The sequence below is a fragment of the Onychomys torridus genome, chromosome 21 (assembly GCF_903995425.1).
Source record: "Onychomys torridus chromosome 21, mOncTor1.1, whole genome shotgun sequence".
In the NCBI taxonomy this organism is placed as follows: domain Eukaryota; kingdom Metazoa; phylum Chordata; class Mammalia; order Rodentia; family Cricetidae; genus Onychomys; species Onychomys torridus.
Genome location: NC_050463.1, coordinates 9216820 through 9225170, shown reverse-complemented (window position 1 = coordinate 9225170; position 8351 = coordinate 9216820).

Genomic DNA, 8351 nt, shown 5'->3' with positions numbered 1-8351 from the left:
AACACACATCTGATCTGATAGGGGTCTGCCAGGCTCTCTAACACAAGGTAATGATGAAATTGATAAACTATTGATAGGAAATATGCTGGAGGCTTCAGAATTTCACTAAAGCACCATGTCAACAGCAAGGGTTTGAAAAATAATTTTTCCATCACTTGGCAACATACTAAGGAAATTATAAGGAAATGTTCTACTTGTTCTTTATACAACCAAATTCCACTACTAGCAGAAAGTAACCTAAAGGGTATGCAAAGGCTTCTGCTTTGAGTTCTGAAAAGGCTGATTCTGTAATCATACATTTTCTAAAAGTTATAGTCATCATGGGTATACCTGTATAAGTTAAGACTGACAATGCTCCAGCATATCTCTCTAGTAAAATGAAACAGGTTTTTTTTTTGTTTTTTGTTTTTTTGTTTTTGTTTTTGTTTTTGCTTAGTACAATATGAAGCATATTACAGGTATACCACAAAATCCTATAGGGCAAATCATATTATAGGTATACCACAAAATCCTATAGAAAGATTAATTTGAACTCTAAAGGATATGCTAAATAAACAGAAAGGTATAATAAAACCCCCAGAAATAGATTGCATAATGCTTTATTTTAACTTTGAGTTTTCCAAATGCTAATGAGAAAGGAATTACAGCTACAGAGAGACATTGAATAAAAAAAACCTATGGAATTAAATCAGACTGTACACTTTAGAAATTTGCTGACCTCAGAATGGAAACCAGGAAATATGTTACATTGGGGAAGAGGTTTTGCTTTTGTTTCCTCAGAAGAAGAAAGGCCATGGATACCTTCAAAATTGATAAAGGTCCAATTTGAACAAGAGAGACATCTTAATTAGAAGGGGAATAGTTCATCAAACAGTGTGGCCATTTAATCTAAACTAACCTATAAAACTGATAAATGCTTTTGACTTGATCAGATATAATTTTCCATAAAGGAACCTCCCGTAAATTAGGTTGGGCATGGTTTTGTTTTGTCTTTCAAAGAGAATGAAGGCATCCAGCTTAGGAATTTGAAGACCACTGAGCAAATGAGAAATGTAAAGAAAAAAGACAAATCATCCTGAAAGAAATTTCCCAAGTAAAGGAGTAAATTGACCTATTGGGGTATCACATTTCTAACAGGACAAAATTTCACAAATATGCCCAAATGTTGTTTCTCCTGTTTTCTATAGATATATAAGGCAAGTGGCCTTTTTGTAGTCCCAACTTCAATTAAATATTAAAGCTGGCTTTGGAGTTGGAGTGTGGCTCTCTCATTCTCTAAACCCAAGAATGCTTGTTAAAGTAAAATCCAAAAAAATATCTGTCTCATGTCAGAAGAGCCACCTGATATGGGACAGAAGAAAAACAAAAATTAGAGAGTATTTTATTGCCACTTATCTCATAATCCTTCAGTTTTATTTTGACTCTTTAAAACTTTGCTTAATATATGAATATTATCTCAAAATTTATAAGACTCTCTCTCTCTCTCTCTCTCTCTCTATATATATATATATATACATATATACATACATATACATACGTGTGTGTGTGTGTGTGTGTGTGTGTGTGTGTGTGTGTACTCGTGATATTATTGGTCATATAGAGTACTAACTAATTCTAGAAAAAGGCTTCATCTTGCTTCCTGTACATGATTTCAGGGTTGATTCTCTATCAGGTCATTAGGAATTAAGTTTTTGTACTCTATATGTACATAACAAATATTGATCATTTAACCACTTTGAGATCTACTGCACATGACATTTTAAATGGTTAAATTTTGTGCAGTGAACCATGACCATGCCTGACAACAGCCTTTAAAGTCTCCAAAAGGATGATGGGACCCCACAATGATGATTCTACCAGGAATATGATAACACCACATAAAGAAGGACTTTGGACTACAAACAGTTCATAATAATCTCAAGGTGCTAGCTGAGATGATCCTGCCTCATAGACTACTCTATCCAGGACTTGAGACAAGCTATGCATACTCCCCCTATACAGAGACTGCACAACAAATGATACAGCTACCTCTCCTAGGACTTGACAATTAAAATAAATTTTTCTTTTTATGATTCCTTAAAGAGTCTTTTGCCCCCAAAGAGCAAGAAATAAATTTAAGGACAGTATGACCACATTCCAGAGGTGGAGTTGGAGGGTTTTGGTTGTTCATTGGGTTATAGATATTTGTCATTGTTTGGGTTGCTTGGTTACAAATTGTTATTGGTAATGTTTAGGAAAAATCTGAAGAAAGGATATTAGATTCAGGGATCTCAGTCTAAAAAGAAAAAAATGGGGGTATAGAAATGATAGGATAAAAGAATAGATTATTTAATCTTTTCTGAAAAGAAAGAAGAGGGATATAGAGATAGAATAAAAAGGTAAATTATTGAATCTCTTTTAAAATCAAAACCTTTTTCTAAATGTTTTACATTGATATGGATCCTTGTACATCAATACAAACTTCAGATTATTTTTGTTAGAACATACTGTACATACTTTTCTATTCCTGTTTAAGATATTTTATGTATCCAACTCACTTAACAATGTAATGCAAATTTCTAGTCCTTGAAAGTTATCATTATCAACTAATTAGAATATAAACAAATGCAGGTTTGTAGTTAGTCACCCATTACAATTTACCTTTTGTTGATGCTAGGTATGTTTTCAAGTTTCAAACAGATATATATTTTAGATAGATAGGTCCAACAATTTGGAGATATACAGAATATGACATTTAAGATGTTTCAATAACATAGGTTCTTTTTTCTATGACAATCAGACATATCTGCTTCTGGTCCCACTAATCTACTTTGGAGAAGATGATGGACACTGAAGAAACTCCACATGGACTTTATTTTCTTTGTAGCAAAATAAAGCCCTGGGGCAACAAAGTGCACTTGCCTCATCTGCTGACAATATGCTGTCCAAACTGGACAAGCAGGGTACAAAAGAAAGGACTGCTAAACTTTGTCAAGACCAAGTAGGACAGCCCTTCAGAAAAATCTTGCTTCACAGATAAGTCTGTCAGATATTCTAGGCTTGTATGGTGAAGATGGATTCCCCAATATTACAGAAGAATTTTGAGTGACTGTCCAAGCAGCCAGCTGCTTTTATAATTTCTCACATTTTTTGAAATCTGTTTGCTTGCACCTCCTGCTTACTCAGGTAATATTATTTCCTTCTCAGGTCTCTGATAGAGTTGAAGATTTTACAGTTATGGTCTTCCTTTTACCAGACCCAGAAAGGAAACTCACTGAAGAAATTTAAAGGTTGAGAGACATAAAAAGATAATTTTGGTAATGCAAGAAAGTGAATTAGATACAATCTTTTGGACTCACAAAAATGGGATAGATAATGGAGTATTTTCTTTGAGTTTGTCAAATATTTATGAACTAAACATTTTTGATGTATTTATTACTTGTATATATTGTATAAAGTTATTGTACTTATTGTAAATAGTTTTTCTTAAATTATTCATAACCTTTTTTATTTTAGACAAAAAGGGGGAAATGTGGTGATATTTTGTTTGTGCTCTAACAAATAAATCTTACCTGGAGAACAGAGCGTGAAGCTGGCCACTAGATAGACATCGAGTCCAGATAGTTGTGGCACACACCTTTTATTCCAGCACTAGGTAGGTAGAGACAATAATAACATTGGAGGAGACAGGAGCACAGCCCCCTTTGGTTTGAGGATTCAGTAGAGGTAAGAAGTGGTTGTGTCTAGTGGCTTGCTTCTTTACTTCTCTTATCTTTTGCTCCAATATCTGACTCAAGATTTTATTTTTGAGACCAATTAGAATTCATGTAACAGCTGTATACTGGACAAGTTAAGCAACTTTTTCCTTTATGATATTTTAAACAATTATTAATACTGAATGTTAATGTTGCACCTTTCCAATTAATATTTATTTTCATTATATTCAAACATAAGTATCGTTCTTCTTCCTCATGTTTTGCATACTCATAGTACCAGTCTCTTTTAAACAAAAAGCCAAAATAGGGCTGGAGATATGACTCAACAGTCAAGAGAACTGACTTATCTTCCAGAGAACCCTGTTTCAATTCCCAGCACTCACATGGAAGCTCACAACTGTTGGTAACTCCAGTACTAGGTGACCCAATATCCTCACATAGACATACATGAAGGTAAAACACCAATGCACATAAAAAATAAAACACCTAAAATACATTTAGTGTCATAGTATATTTTGTATGCTTATTACATTTAACATGATGTAATCAAATCCTTGACATGATATTTTATAAAAAACATAATCCACCTGTCCCCCAGAGAATGAGATTAACATCTAATAGATGGACTCAGTAACCTCTGAACGCTTCTTTTTGAGCTTTTATTTCACTTTGCAATACATATAATAATATCCTCCAACCTAGTTTACAAACCATTAATCCATGAATTAATATGAATAGGTCATAATAGCAATGACCTGAAAGACCTGTTGCTGCATGTCACTTTCCTCAATGGTAAAACCATTCATCTTGGAGGAAACTTTATTTTCTTCATCAGTTAACAACTTGGTAATTTCAGAAAGTCTCTGAAATTGTGCAGATATCCTAGGCTTTTCCTTCTTAAGGCGTACAAGCCGTGAGTACTGCTTAAAGGAATCTCAGACCACCAGATTTGACCAGAAGAAACTCAGACCAAATGAAACACTTGGAAGCAACAAAACCAAGACAAGGCTCTTGCAGACACCGGAGAACAGTAGAAGGCTGTGCAGTGCACTTTAGGTGTCTAGATGTTTGAGTTGATATCTACGATGAAGTGGGCTATTTTGGAGACATGGCTCACTGTGTGTCCTTTCTGCTTCTAAGTAACCCCTAACCCATACTATGGTAAATAACCACAATACAACTCATTAGTTCTCAAGACTATGGTCTGACATCAGTCCCCAATGTAGGAGAGAGGTAGACATTTGTCCATACCTCTCCAGAATTAATGTTACATAGCAACTGTATGTTAACATCATCATCTTGACAATTAAAAAGAATATAATGAGAGGTTTTTCTGGGAAGCAATGTTTTTACGCATCTCTCTAAATCAAACCTCTATAGTTATCTTATAGCTTGTCATATTTTGTTAGGAGGAAATATACATACAGAGAAACCTAGTTATACAAGATATTTGTGAACAAGCCGAAAAGTACACAATGGGCTAGAGAGATGGCTCAATGACAAAGAGTACATGCTACTCTTGCAGAGAATATGGGTTCAGTTCCCAGCATCCATATGGAGGCTCATAAGCATCCATATCTCCAGTTTTAGGGGAACCAAAACCCTCTTACAGACTGTGTAGGCACTAGGCATATATGTGGTGCATATAGATACATGCAATCAAAAAACTCACATACATAAAATAAAAATAAGTATTTTAAAAATATTTGTGTTTTAAAAGGAAAATACAAATGAAAAAACACTTGATATTATGATAACCAAGTCTATTCCTGCCTAACAAACAATTTTTGCTTCTGCCACTGAAAATTCAAGATTTTTGTGTAGTGAAGGACCAAATGCATGTCATTTGTCTTAGCATTTTTCCAGTGTGACAACTTTGTACCTGAGTTTTAAGTCCTATATGGATTCTGTCATAAGAACTATTTCAGTTTTTCTAAATTATTTCAATAAAGTCAATGGAAGACATGTTTGAAATGTCATATTTTATTAATTTTATATCTTTAAATATATTTTTCTAACAGAACTATTAAATATAAACACAATTTTATGTTTATAGTTCTCACATCCTGTCACCACTAAAGTTAGTGAATAAGTCATTTTTTTCACTTAATTTTTTTTTTACATTTATGCCATTACATCACTTAGGTTTTTTTTTTTTTTTAGTATTTTCCTATAAAATATCCTTTTAATATTTTCCCATGTCAATATTTAGTCTATAGTTAGTCTATTGAATAAAATGTAATGGAAAAGAAAAACCCAAGCCAACATCTGGTTTTGTTTGGTTTTTGTCAATTTTCAAATTATCATTTGAAAAAACTCTTAGTTACTCTTCTACTAGTGAGCTCTAGGTGACACCCAGACTGACGTTCTCTGTTGGTATAGTGTCTTGTATAGGATGAGGTGATTTCTTCTCTCCTCCTTGTTCTGAATATTGATGCATATGTCCTAACTATACTTGGACAAAGTAACTAAGCAAGTGAGACTTATAAACTTTATTAACCCGGAGTATTTCTCCTGGTTTACAAAACTGATAATGGTGAGGGAATTTCAAATTCCATACATCATGTGACACAAAAAAGGGGCCATACTGGAACCCATAGCCTCTCCATGGTATTCTAGCCATCTGAAACTCTGAATATACTTTCTGGGCTGGAGAGATGGCTTAGTGGTCACAAGTAGGTACTGGTCTTCTAGAAGAGCTGAGTTCATTTATAGAACCCCTATTGGGCAGCTCTCAACCACTAGTAACTCCATCTACAAGGGTGTTGACTCTGGATTCAATGGTCACCTGAATTAATATGTCAGTATCATGCTCACACACATATTTGATTACAAATAAGCAAAATGAATATTTTAAAAAAGGAATATGTATGTGTCATACACCACTGTAACAGTTATACCCATAAGCAAGGTGATCTTTACTTATAAAAGGCTTTCATCTTTTGGTTTTTGTGACTTTCCATACAAGCCCTCTTCCCTTTCCCAGAAAACTGTTCCTGAACAACTGACTTTTTTTGAATTATAGACATCTGGCCCTGGTTCTGAGGTATTGGGTTTATAGTGATGCTAGCATGCCACTTGTTTTCTGTTTTGCTCAATGATGAATCATGAAGATGTTTTTTAATTTAGAATTCTGCAACAATATTTCCTCAGCCTAAAGTGGCCATTCCCTACTATTTCAGTAAAACACTTATTGTTCATTTTGATTTCTTTTAAATTAATAAGTGTGGGAGGTATACAGCTGGATCAGTAGTTAGGAACATTTATTCCTCTTGCAGAGGAACAAAATTCAGTTCTTAGGAATCCTGTTGTATTGCTCAACTGCCTATAATTTCAGCTTCAGGAATTTGATGCCATCTTCTGACCTCCATGTGTACCTACACATACATACACACACTAAAAATAAAAGATATAAACATTAAATTCAAGAGATTTATTTTCAATGAATGGTTGTGGATGTGGCTAGTATTTTGCAGTTACTGAGAATATGATTTATTTTTATTGGAAAAAGGAATTTACCTAAGTGTAAACCAGTTGTGATCACCTGTAACCTCCATCAAATACGCTCACTGTAAGCATTGCAGCTCAAATGGAAATGGATCCTGATAGTTGGGAGTCAAGGAATACCAAAGTCTCCATAAGCATGGCAGTTTACAGCCCTGCTCCAGGGAGAGGTTCCCTCAGTGTAACAACTCCTCTCAGGGAAGGGAGGTTTTCCCCAGCAAAGTTGTTATATCTCTGCTCAGATCACCCAGAGTGTAACAACTCTGCCCCTCTAGGGGAAAGTTTCCCCTGTAAAAGTGTCATAGTTCTGTTCTTCTACTGCTCCAGTAAAAGCTGTTAATTCTCTACTTTGCTCCACTCAGGCAAAAGAAGGACTTGAACCCCAGAGACCAGGCAGAAGCCTCCTCCTCCACTCCCTCACCAACAATCCCCCATAGCACCAGTGCCCACCAGAGCCATGGGCCCCACCTGCACCAATTGGAGGAGGAGGTCATTCTCCGAATTTCTGGTTGAACAAACTAGCTCTCTAGTCCCTAGGCCTTAGGGGCACATACCCTGCTCCTCCCCAACCCATCACAGCCCCAGAGACCTAGAAGTAGCATTCTACCCCACCCTCCTTGCTACCCATCCCCTGAGGCACCAGTAACCATCTGAACCACAGACTCTACCTGCTCTGATTGGAAGAAGAGCCCTTACCTGCACCAGTTGGAACAAGAATGACCTTGGAGCCACAAGCCCCACCTATACCAATTGGAGGAATAAAGACTCTCAGAGACACAGGGTCCACTGACTGGATCAAGAAATAGGTAGAAAGCAGTGTAAAAATACATTCAATGGACTCAACTCACTTATAAAAATACAAGGTAACAGAATGGATGAAAAAACAGGATCCATCCTTCTGCTACATACAAGAAATGCACCTCAGCCTCAAAGATAGGCATTACCTCAGAGTAAATGGTTGGGAAAAAACTTTCCAATCTAATGGACCTAAGAAACAAGCTGATGTAGCTATCCTAATATCTAACATGTGGAAGCCCGTTTTCAGGTTACTCGTGGCTTTACCCAGCAGGTCTGCATAGAGAGGATGATTAGAACCACAGGCCAGAATGCTGGTGTCTGAGATGGTCTGCAGTTGGCTGTGCTGGGGGGAGG